The sequence below is a fragment of the Pongo abelii genome, chromosome 1 (genome assembly GCF_028885655.2).
Source record: "Pongo abelii isolate AG06213 chromosome 1, NHGRI_mPonAbe1-v2.0_pri, whole genome shotgun sequence".
In the NCBI taxonomy this organism is placed as follows: Eukaryota; Metazoa; Chordata; class Mammalia; order Primates; family Hominidae; genus Pongo; species Pongo abelii.
The window spans coordinates 51,452,947-51,466,070 of record NC_071985.2 but is presented as its reverse complement, the minus strand read 5'-3'; the positions used below and the strand labels follow the sequence as shown (position 1 = coordinate 51,466,070).

Below are 13,124 nucleotides of genomic sequence, written 5' to 3'. Positions count from 1 at the left end.
TAACTCAATAAATATGTCTGGGGAAAGAAAGAAGGAAAGAAGGAAGGAAGGAGGAAGGAAAGGAGATTGTGGAGAGGGAGGAGTAGGAAGGAAGGAAAGTAAAACAGAAGGCAGAAAAGAATAAACCATAGGCATAATTCTGAGGCTTTCTTGGTGGAAAATTTTTCCAACTTTTCTTTCCACGGATGGAAACTTTATTAGGTCAACAGCAATTTGGCTGCTCCCAAGTTAATGAAAATGAAGCCACTGAGTAGACATATTTGTATTTCCAGGCCTATGGACTCCTGCATGCTTTTCTTCCATGTGGATGGAAGGAAAAAGAGACGTAGCTGCCTCTGGACTTCAGTGCAGGTGCTGCACCATGCTGGTTCCTTTATACCCTTCAGATATTACTTTAAATGTCACTTCCTCAGAGAAGCATTCGTGGACTGTCCTATCTACAGTATGTTCCTTCTTGTTATTTCCTTTTAGAGAAGCTTATCCTTTGTTCTCTTCAGACTGTCTACTTATCCCCACAGGGGGCTCATTAAGTAGGCTTAGAGTGTAACTCATTTCCAAAAGCATATATAATTTGACAGAGATATCAAAGATCAAAAAACATTTAAGAACCAAAGGAATTAAAGCCTATGTGCAAGTTTCAGATCGAAAAACAAACACATGCACTAAAAGTTATTAACCTTAAAAATAGAAAACTCAAATTGTATCATTACTACATGATAGTAAATGAGAACAAAACTCTGTACCCAGGGCAATGAGAGTGAAGGAAACATGGAAGTCAACTTGACTTACCTACATGTTTCCCTGGTGCTGTACTGCTACTAAGTTATATGTAAGATTATGTGATGCTAGCCCATCTTCTTACTTCTGGACAGGTTACTTTTAAACCAGGGCCAGAGAGATGATCTGTGTTCCTTTTAATATTTTATTAGAGAGGGTGAGAGCCTACCCTGCAAATTTAGGAACTCTTTCTTAGACTAAATTCGAAGCCATAGCTTTTGTAAATTTTTCATGTTTCACTTTAAGACACTTTATTACACTGTCTTTACTGATGAAGGAGAGAGCTGAGTTTATTAGTACACAAGTTTGTTCTCTTGCTATCACAGGACATTATATCTGGGAAAACACCCATGTAGTTTGTGATAGTTGGTACTTCTGTTCTCAGCTTCAGTTCCACCATCTTTTCCTTTGCATCAGTTACAATCTGTCATCCTAGGTAAAACCTAGATGGAAAACACTCCTGAAATTCTACCCCAAAGCTGCACTGCCTTTAGAAGTAATTCATGAGGTACTGCCTTATCATAGTGTGAACATCTGTACATATAGCAACTGATTATCTCAATATGTGTTAAGAAACAAATGGGGTTATTGGCAGTTATTTTTGTATAGTTTATGTAAACATAATTTTAAAGAATCACAAACAAAAAAATACATAGACTAACCATAAAAGGAATTAAAATACTAGGTACTGAAAGTATAGAAGTAGATTCTAGCCCTCAGGGGCTAAACAATCAGCAGCAAAGATTCAGATGATATGATTATTCTGACTTATATAATCTCTCTACATATTTATATTTCAAGACAGCATGATAACCTCCCTAATCATGTATTAATAATAAAGGTTTGGTTATGTAGCAACTATAGGCATATATTTTTTTAAAAAAATTATATAGTAAATTAAAATTAAGCGATACGACTTAGTTCATTTTCATATTTTTTCCAGTCATCTCTATTTACATTATATTCAAACATCCTATTGTAAAATAGTTAAACATACCTGACTATAATCTTAGATAGGAGTCACAGGATGTAGACCTGATAAAACATTAATTTCATTTAATTTAGAACATAAAGAAGTAATATTTTTGTTATTTACTTGTCTTCAGAAAAAAGTTATTTTTTATCTCTCAATTTGAACAAGGAGAGGACAAATAAAAACAGAGGTTTAAACAGTTGCATATTTTGGTTGCTCAAATGGTACATTATATTAATATATATATACATATATATAAAGTATTTTAGAAACCTATATAAACACCTTTATAATAATTTAAAGGTTCTACAGATTAAACATATTTTACATAATAGATAATAATTATGTAGTAATAAATAATACTGATTGGCAAACATAACAATATTGTCCAATTAGGATTGTTTGCAGTTTCCATGAAGTGGCATTCTACTGTTTGTCTTCTACCCCTTGAAAGAACAGATTATCCCATAAGCTTATAGATAAATATTGCCTGGCCTTCTCCAGTGCTTGAAGGCCTTATGAAGTTAAAGGTTCTTGCCCTTACTTTTAAGGAAGAGGTAGCACTTCACGAAGTTTGTAATCATATCTCTTACTTTCCCCCACAGATTATCAAGCTTTGGAAATGACACTGTGTTAATTCTGGAAAATGTTGTTCCAGGTGCTCCTTCCTTTACACAATGCTAACATTTGCATGGAAAAGCTGGATGAGTGATTAAATAATTAAAATATCTCTATAATTTGAATCTTATCTAATGGTGAATTCCATGGCAGAATTATGGAGAATGTCTAGGCTGTTTATGATTAACTAGATTTGTTGTTATAGTGTAGAGCCTGCTTTCAGTATGTCTTTGGATTCGATGTGGCATGATTCCAAATCTGGTTTTACTCACATCCTTCCTGCATTTTCAAATAGACTGAACATTAACACTGCAAGGGAATTGCTGAAGAAATAATTACTGAGGTATTTTAAAGCACACTTCTGCCATTAAGTGGAACAACTGAAAAAAAAAATGGAAGAGATATATGTTTTAAGCAATAAAGGCTTAAGTATGAACAAACAGGGGGGTTCAAAAGATGAAAGCAGTATTAATGCAACTTTTCACTTTTTGTATTTTTTGGGATATTCTTTTGGCTCTGTAGCCAAAGGATAGCCTCTTGATTTAACTATAGGAAATACTAAAAGTAAACAGAAATACTTATAATCTTCTATTTTCTCTCCTATTAAGAAACAGACAATTGTTTCTAATGCTCAGACCTGAGTGGATCTGCTGCAACCCAAGACTGCACTGAGGAGCACAAAAGAGGGTATGTCAGAAGAGAGAGAGAGAGAGAGAGAGAGAGAGAACAGAGAGATGATACAGGACTCTGAAATCTTTACATTTAGCTTTGTGAAATCACAAGATTTTTGTAACATCTCTTCCAGGTAGACACATGCACACATACCAAATATTCCAAAGAAACCTATAATTTAAAAAATTCTCTTTGGGTTTTGATTATTGTATCACCACAGCTCTCTGTTAGCATAGATAATTGAGGGGTGCTTGTGAACACTCGTGACTGAAAATGCCACCATTGTTGAGGAAATTAGGTTCTGCGAAATGGCTTCATGGTTTGGCTCCACATCAAGGATGGGGTGTACAAGAATGAAAAGGGAAATAATTTCTGAATATATTTCCTTCATTGCTGTGACTTACTACTTACTGCATATTGGCCCTTTGGCTTTTATACTATAAAAAAACATAAGTTTGGTTATATTCTGCTGACCAAAGGAAATTATGACATAAACTGCTAGTTGTACTGTTTCTTTCCTGTTTTGCAACCAATATAAAATACTACATTTCTCTACATTAAAAATATACATAGTGAATTGAAATGCTTCCTCAGTTTAATAACTACTATAAAAATAGCCAGGAAAAGCCACTGGTGGTAATGCCACTATTTTTAACCATGAACTGTATTCTCAAAATACCATAACGAGATAATTGGGACATAGGAGAGTTGTCTTTCTGTGATTTTGAATTCTAGGGATTTGATGTGAGAATAAAATTCAGGTCGATTTTATTGTTTTAATGGGAAGTTCGTCTGCATGATCTATTAACAATGAAATGCAAGAGGCCATTAAAGGTGAAAAAGTAACTTCCTACTATTTTTCATGGGTGTTTTCAAAGATAAAGATTTATTTTCTGACTTTGTATAGTGACCACAGCCAGGGCCAGAGAAAAGTGATCTCCCTTGAGTTGTTTGCAGTCTGCACTCTGACTTCCTCCACTTGGCCCAGTTGAGTCCAGACACTTCAACAGCTTGACTAAGCCTCATCACCAGTTAGCTGCCAAATTCAGTGGCTGCCAATACCACTAGTAGCTTTTTAAATACACCTGTTGCCAGCACTATGTTTGAGTCAAGAAGGCTAGAACTTTCTGGTCTACCCCAGTGGCTAAGATCTCTTTCAAAGGAGAATTATTTTTAGTATTACTTCATCATTTTTCCTTAAGAAAATGTTTTTCTAGCAAGCTTCTCTCCTTACAGAGAAATTGCATTTACACTGATCCCAGTTCATAACATCTCGTCTGGGTTGGCCTAGGGAGAAAGAGTAGTTTCAATAATTGATATTACCTCTAATTTTTATTTTTAATTTTGTGGGGCCAGTAAGATATATGAATAACAAAAAAAAACTTGGTGTAACTGAGAGGTTTCAAGTGTAATAATCAAAAACCACTCACAGCAAAGTTAATCTGATAGTTAATGGTATGTATTGCATGGTAATCAGGTATAAACACTAAGTAGTTCATATAAAGGACTATAATTAATGTGTTTCATGAAGCCAAACAAGCATTTTTGGAGCAAGCTTGGTGGGGAGATGAATAGAAAAGCAGTTAAAGCTAGATTCTGCTCTAAAGATCCTGGACCACAGATCCTCTTTGGCCAGGTTTTTCTGCATTTCCATTAGCATTTGCTCACAGCCAGGAGGCCAGTGGCCAGGAACAACTTTCCCTATCCACCACAAAGGTGATAAAAAGCTAAAGAGAAAAAGTGTGGTGGATTCAGTTCTGACAACCTTCCAATCTCTGAAACACTGTATGACTATTTAGCTGTAGCTTAGCAGTACTTTAAGGTGAAGAAATAGGACATATCAGAGTATTTCAATAACTTTGGGCACCATATAGCCACTGATAAGGATTCTTCCTCGACAGTCTTTTCAGCTAGTAGGACTTCACGAGCTCATTTTGATCCATTTGACTATGAGTCAGTGTTCTCAAGGTGTATGTGTTTTGCTTTTACCAACGGAATATTTGATCATGGATAAATCTGTAGTTTATTAAAAAACAAAAAACACCAAACTGGCTGGGCACAGTGGCTCATACCACTTTGGGAGGCTAAGGCGGGCAGACCATTTGAGTTCATGAGTTTGAGGACAGCCTGGCCAACATGGTGAAACCCTGTCTGTACTAAAAACACAAAAATTAGCCAGGTGGGCGGCACATGCCTGTAATCCCAGCTACTCGAGAGGTTGAGGCAGGAGAATCACTTGAACCTGGGAGGTGGAGGTTGCAGTGAGCAGAGATCACACCACTGCACTCCAGCCTGGGTGACAGAGTGAGAGGCTGTCTCAAACAAACAAACAAACAAAAAACCCAAAACAAACAAGAAAACCTCACACATACGTCTGGTCTGAGGTTGACATGTCTTTACCCTAAGGATATCTGGTTATTTTTTTCCTGCAATGTGTGCCTGTGTATGACGCCAGTGACACTGTTTCTATTTGACTGACAGATTTGATTTGGTGTGACGTGATAAAATGATCTGGTTCAAATGCCAATTTCACTGGCTTCGTTCTTGCCTCCTTTCTTACCTGACATTCAATACATCAGCAAATCTTGTTTGCTCTTAGAAATGGAATCTCACCATTTTTACCACCTGCACTCTGGTCTGTCATCAATGTATTTTACCTGGATAATTACAATAGTCTTCTAACATCTAGTTGCTCTTATGCTCAATCTGTTCTCCACAGTGCAGCTCTTCTCTCCCAACCCAAATCAGATTTGGTCACTCCTCCAATGGCTCTCCTTTTCATTCAGAATACATTTTAAAGGTTACAAGGTTCTACAACTATACCCTTCTTGTACCCTACTCCCTCTTCTGATTTAGTCAGCTGCTCTCCCACTGCTCACTGAATTCTAGCCTACACTGACCTCCTGCCTATTTCTCAAACATGCCAAGCCCACTTCCACTTAGGGTCTTTGCATTTGCTGATCCTTCTGTGTAAAATATTCTAACCCTGGGTAGCCAAATGGCTCGTTTTCTCACTTCCTTAGTTCTCTGCTCAAATGTCAGAGAGGCATTCCCAGACAAACATATTTAAAATAGCATCCTCCCTCCCCATGTCTCCTTACCCTGCTTTATTTTTCTATGACTCACTATCTGGCATAGTAGGTACTTATTGGCTTTTTTTTTTTTTTTTTTTTTTTTTTTTGCCTTTCCGACTACAATATAAGCTCTATGACAGCAGGCACTTTATATCTGGGTGAGCTGTTGTATCCTCATTCCTTAGAACATTGCCTAGCCCATTTATGAATATTTGTTGAGCCACATGAATGAAGGCCTCCTCTTGAGATCGTGAACGTTTTCATTTATTTATTTATTTATTTTTGAGACGGATTTTCGCTCTTTCACCCACGCTGGAGTGAAGTAATGCGATCTCTGCTCACTGCAACCTCCGCCCCACCTCGGGTTCAAGCGATTCTTTTGCCTCAGCCTCCCCAGTAGCTGGGATTATAGGCGCCTGCCACCACGCTCAGCTAGTTTTTGTATTTTTAGCAGAGACAGGGTTTCGCCATGTTGGCCACGCTGATCTCGAACTCCTGACCTCACGTGATCCACCCCCTACTTGGCCTCCCAAAATGCTAGGATTACAGCCATGAGCCACTGCGCCCGGCCATTTTTCTTTTTAAAAATAAACTTTCCAGATCTGAATTTCATGGCTTTAACATTTTAAATATTTGAGGTATAATCTACTCATTCTTGGCTCTAATCTTTCTGGCAGGGAAGTTAAACTAGTGGGAGACCTATGAACAACAGCAACAATTTAATGAGCACGTCTTATATGCCAAGCTTTGTGGTTAAACACTTTGCTTTATCTCACTTAATTCTAACTACGGTCCTAGAGGTTGGTATTACAACTAATCTCCTTTTACAGAGAGTTACTGAGACTTGGAGAGGTTAAATAACTTGCAGCCAGGTCACAAAATTAATCACTGAGTTGAGAAGAGAATTTAGGTATGGCCGACTCCATACTGCCTCCTAGCCGTCTCCTCGAGTAGTTCATGCCCTGTTACTGAAGTAGTGAAGCTGCTGGTGTCAAAGCATTCCTTTTGCAGTTTCGTGTACCAGGGTTCTGGGTGATTTTGCACATATTTATTTCAAAGATCCTCCGTACCACACCGGGGAGTTTACATTTTGGAATGTTGTAAAAGCCCCTGTCCTCTATGTTGGGACACTTTCATGCAACGTTTGCTTAGCCAGACTCAGGAAAACGCTTTTTTTCCCCTCATTTCCCTGCACTCCACATTAAACACAGAGGTAGTTTAAATCACCTGGTAAAAGAAGATGGGATCACAAACGCTGTGGTCCAGAAGGGAACATCAGTAAGTCGGTTCACCGCTTGCAAGTGGGGGCACTTACATATAAATGAAGAAAAAACAAGTTCTTAAAAAGCAGCCGACCCTGGGTCCGGTGGGAAGTTGGCCTGAAGCCGGGGAAGAGGGCTCAGGGGACCGGCCGCGGTGCCCCGCACCACGCTAGGCCTGAAAACCGGAAGAGAGGGGCCAGGAGGGGCTCCTCCAGAGCGGCTTCGGCTCCAGTAGGGAAAGCTCCCAGGCTTCCCCAGCTCCAGGGAGCGCCGGGGACGCAGGCGGGAAGCCTCCATCGGGCAGCCGGGAAGCCTCCATCGGGCAGCCGGCCTGGACCCACGGCGCGGGGTGGGGCCGGCGCCCGCCCCGCCCCTCTCCTCGGGGATGCCGGGATGTTTACACTCCTGACAGCGGCGGCAGCAGAAGGAGAATCGGGAGTCGCGGGAGGATGGGCCGCCGCTAGGCTCGCACTCCGGACGCGCCTCGCAGTGCGCAGGGTGGGTGCCCCGCGCCTGCAGCGTCCGCCGGGGCGGCGCGGCGGGAGGTGGCCGACCGGCTCCGGGCCTCGCAGCCTCAGCCCCCGGCCCAGCGCGCTTTCCGACGGCGGCGCCGCGCCGAGCCACCCGCCCGCCCAAGGTCTCTCGCGGACGGGAGAACGGAAAACTCCCAACTTCCTGGTGAGTCGCTGCCCAGGGTTCAGGCGCCCGGACCGGGCAGCTCCTGCCGGGAGGGGCCGCCTGCGGGAGTCGGGCCGGGAGAGGGAGGTCGGGACCGCGCGGGGCGGCCTCCGGGATACCCTCGCTCAGGGTAGGTGGGGCGGGGCGCGCTGCGCTCGAGCCGGATGGAGGTTTCGGTCTTGTTCGTTGGCAGCGGTGGGAGGGGGCGGCAGGAAACTTCATACCTGGCCCCGGCTCTGGAGGCCCGAGGCCGCCAAGGGCGCCGCGGTAACTAAGAAACTTCGCGGCCACGGCGGCGGCGGCAACAGGTCTTTGGTTTCAGGACCCGAGGAACTTAAGCGAAGTCCCGCCTCCCGGCGGATGCTCATTGGCGACGTCGCTTATTTATCTCTCGCGGATTGGTGAAGTCCGTCTGTCAGGATTCGGCAGCAGCCCGACTTAGGAAAGTGAAGTGCGCTGGGAAAGAGTGGGTGGTGGGAGCCGGCAGATAGGGGAGAATCCGAAGTGGCTTCAGAAGTGCAGGGAGCGTGAGAGGTCTTTTGGAGAATGAACTTGGGAGAGACTCGGGATTACAAAATGTCGGAGAGAGGGATTGCGAGGCAATAGCGAACATTGCTGGTGATGGTGGCAATGGAAAAGAAATTGAAAACTGAGGCCAAAGTCAGAGAAGGGGAGCCAAAGGAAAACAGAAAAGTGACAAGACCGTATGACCGCAGAACAGTGTAAGGAAGCGAGCACAACCTAGAGGATGCTGCCTTGAGAGCTAAAGAACTTCTGTTGCCTATTTTACACTGTAGGCCTTCACTCCTAAAACCGCAGCATCCTCTACTTAGTCTTGCACTGGGAGCGTACTGGGGTGGCGGAGAGATGATGTATCAGCCGATGAATCGTGTTCTCGCCTAGCTGTAGTCCTCATTGGGGAGAAATGCTAAAAATATACTTAGTTTACAGTAAGATACATGTTACTGTCCTTGCGCAATTCTGGTAACTGAACTGAAAATCAGAAATACACAGAAATAAAATGATTATTTTCCTTTGAGGTTACTGAGCTCAAGGGTGCAATTGAAAACACCAAATTTCCATAGTTTGTAGAGCCTAATGTACCCATCATAATGGGAACCACTGTTTCTAATTCCTCCTCCAAGGAATTTACAGTTTCAAGGGTATGCACACCCCCGCCAGGCGACAGCAGTATGTCTTGTCAGATTGCATTAGAGAATTAAAGTACAGAGTATGTGTATTATAAATATGTTCTGTTCAGGACCTTGAGCTGCTGGTGGTGTCGTCGAAGAATGGCATAGTCCTTGCACTCAAAAGCTACAGTATGTTTGAGACAACTGGTCAAACCCTGAAAACGGTGAACAGTTAAACAGGAGATACAGTTAACCCTCTAATGCTTTGTGGCAACTCTTGTTGAATGCCCGCTGAGTGTTCTTGGTTTGTAACACTTGGTGATGGCCAAGTGCTCTTGAAACAGTTAACTTAAAATCTCAGCCATTATTTTATTTCCAGAGGAAGGAATCCTCTCTCCCTCGGCGAGATCCATTCCACAGCTTGCTTCACTCCTAGAACAGCGGCATCCTCTATTTGGTCTCGCATGGGGAACTTGCTGGGGTAGGGGAGAGGTGTTAGAGCTTTGAAAAAGCTTTGCCTCTTGGAGGAGTCAAAGGGGCAGTAACTGTATGGGTTGAGAGGAAGGCCTGCGAAATAAAAAGGCAAAGGAACCGTCTGAGGAGGCTAGTTGCCTTCTCGGGGCCGGTGTGTGTGGGGGTAGTGTTAAGGGGGAGGAAGGAGCCCAGGGGACCCTCCCGGAGGTGCGGGCCTGAGATTCCGCTGGGTAGCGGGAGGCTCCGCCCTCCGGAGTACTGACGGCCTTCGCAGCCAATGCGCAGCCAGGACCTCGCGTTCGAGAGGGCGGGTACTTCCTACTCCAGCCCTGGGCTCGGAGAAGGCCGCGTTAGTTATTTCTCCAGGGATGTCTGCGGGAGGGGCGTCAGGCTGAGGGACAGCCTGGAGAAATAAGTAAATAAATAAATAAAGGGGGAAGGGGCTTCAGTTTTCCCTGAGCCATCCTAGGTGTCCCGTTTCGTGAGTCAGCTGCACCTAGAACTTAACTACTTCTACTGAAAGTTTATAGTAGATAAGAAGCGAAGTTGGTCAGCAGACTAAATATAGTCCATGTGACTGAGGCGGGTTTTACTTTGAAATTACCTGAAAATGAAAACTACTAAATGTCGGAATCTAAATCGTTAGGCGTTTTCACAACTTCTTGGGAATCTTTCCATGGTTAAAAATCTTACCAATTTAACAAGACTATTTCCAAGCGTACAGACTCATTTTATAGTCTGAACTAGTATTTAGGTTTATTTATTTAGATAATACATGTAGCACCCACCATTCTTTTCCCCCTTTAATATTTTCCTGTCTGGACAATTTCGAGTTCGTTTCCATCCCAGTAAAACAGCACTTACCCAAAGAATGAGGAAAGCACGTATGGTATGATGGCAGTGTACTGGTGGAGGAGGGGAGATTTGATGCCTCTGTAGCTAACATACCTGATTAATAAATTTTTAAAAAAATTGCATTGTAATGACCAGAAGTCCAGTGCAGTTACAGTTTGTGTAAATAAGTACTTAATCTCATAACGACCTCATCCCCCAAATCTTTCCTGGTGCTTGCAGTTGATAGTTTTGGGCTCTGACTTATTGTAAACATTGAAGTATTCTTTTTTTTTTTTTCCCTCAATTATTGCGCATTTACTGAAATATAGACTTCTTTTTTTCACTTAAATATGTGGTCTGAGATATCATTAGAGACTTTTACAGTGTTTCCAGAACTAAACACTATTTTCCTAGGAACTATCTGATGTTTTAAGAATGTACCTCTGTAGTATTACAAATGTCGCCACCATTCAGGGTACCTGAGAACTGGGCCTGAGAGCAGGGCCCAGTAAGTGTTAGTGATTATGCACTTTTGGGGGAAAAAAAAAGTAGGTAATTCCAAAATTTCTTTCAGGTTTTGTTTCCCTTGATTTTTTTTTTTTTTTTAAATAGGCTTTGGTATTTTAAAAATGCACAGTGTAGTATTTAAAAAATGCACAGTGTAGTATTTAAAAAATGCACAGTGTAGCTGCAGCTGCAGCTGCACAAAACAGCACTCTGTCCTCATTCCCGGTTTCATTCACATTAAAGTATTTACCCCTTCGAATTTTTGTTGGAAAACTACGAGGGTAGGTATTTCAGTGCATCGTCTATAAAACATATCAAACTTAATGTACGACTTAAGGGTGTCTTGGAAATGACATGTATGATTACTGTTTGCTCTGAATTGTTTTATCAGCACTTCATCAGGATTTATATAAATATATAGCAAGATGTTTTAAGACGCATTTCTTTACCCTTTTGAGACTTTTTCAATTTAATTCTCCCCCCTCCACCCATTTTTATAGGGAATATGGATGAGTAACATTTGGTTACATAATTGTAATCAAATATGTGCATTTGTAGAATATAATGGCAGTTCAGAATTTTTAAATTGATACAATTCAATCTCAGAGTTATGAAACTTCTAAACTGCTGAATTCTCCTTTGGTAATTAATAGTTTGATTATTCCTAGGTGTTATGTATTTTCACAAATTTTTTTTTATTGTGAAGAAAACACTTAGTATATTTCATGCTTTTCAGTGGGCAGTGGGAATGAGAAGGACAGATGATCATGAAGCATTCCTTAATTAATATTTTTGAGCAGGATAACTTCTTTTTTAACCTTTGTCAAAATAACTGCTCTGCCATACTGTTTAGGTAATGAGGTTATACAATGAGTGGTTTTGTTGTAATAGCTATCAAAGTGTTAAGCAGAACAATATATAAATGAACAAAACTGATTTTAGTGGTCTATAAAAATTGAGAAATACATGTTTTCTGTTACATAATGGAAATAGGCCTTTTTGTAAATCTTGTTAGTAGTCTTCTGTTGGTAGTAGGTAAGGGCTACTTTTTCAATCCAGTCTGCTTTTTTATAGAATAGTGGTTCACAATTTTTTTCTCTGAAGGATCACATAGTAAATATTTCTGGCTTTGTGAGCCCTGTGATTGCATCTGCTGCCATTGTAGCCAAATACAGTATCTGACCAAGTGGGCATAGGTGTGTTCAAATAAAGCTTTATTTATACAAATAGGTTGGTAGCTTTCCCCCACTCTAGAAAATAATACCAGAGGCCTAAATATGGTGCTATGCCATTGATGTTTGGGTTGATACAGAATTTTCCACAACAGCGTTTTATAATTATTTTTGTCCTTAGACTCTTGTGACAATTTGTTGATCTTCCACAGTTCCCTCAGAATAATGCCCAGCTATCCATTCCCAAATTTTGTGTGTCATTTCAGAGTTTGTCAGCATAAGAACGTCTTTTAGGTTTATCCATGTTTTCAGGTTTCTTCACCATTCTTTGCTTCTGGGGGATCCCACTCCTATCCTGTGACATTGAATGAATGCCTGTCTGTGGCTCCCTGCTTCTTACTAAAGCGACATAGAATCTAATGTCAGTCCTGTGTCTTTACTAAATGAAAACTACTAGACAAAGAAACATACCAAAACTTACTCATATGTTTCTTTGTCTAGTAGTTTTTATTTTAAGCCTACTGGTATGACTACCTTGTCTACTTTAGAGGGAATTTTTGACATAAGCAAGGGGGTGGGCAAATTGTTTTCTTTTTAGGAAACATTAACTTAGTCTTTCAAAAAAGACTCCCCGCCGCCCCAGTAAAAAATATTGGAAAGAGCGTGTGCTTTAGCAGAGGGCCTACAGTCAAGGTATGTTTGGCCTGGGGTAGAGGTACCTCTGACCTTTGCTCTGAAAAGAATTAGCTGTAGACTTAGCTGGGTGTAGCTACTGAGCAGCATACAGCAGAATGGAAAATGCAACAGCTTTGTGAAAATTACACAGTACACTTTCTCAGCTCTAGCCAGGAGTGGGTTTTGTGTGTGCTAGACTTTTGACCCCTTAGCCCTCGGGGAAGCCCAGATAGGACCTGGGACAATCAGAATTCCTGGCTAGTTGCCACCAGCTA

At 41.4% G+C, this 13,124-nt stretch overlaps 1 protein-coding gene across 1 annotated transcript in view; it reads left to right on the top strand.

The window, feature by feature from the left end:
* The first annotated feature begins 7,771 nt into the window (after nucleotides 1-7,771).
* NEK7 (NIMA related kinase 7) overlaps nucleotides 7,772-13,124 on the top strand; it is a 157,441-nt gene continuing 152,088 nt past the window's right edge. The window contains exon 1 of the mRNA XM_002809656.5: nucleotides 7,772-8,054. The gene's annotated coding sequence lies outside the window, so the exon portion shown is untranslated. The remainder of the gene's footprint in view (nucleotides 8,055-13,124) is intronic.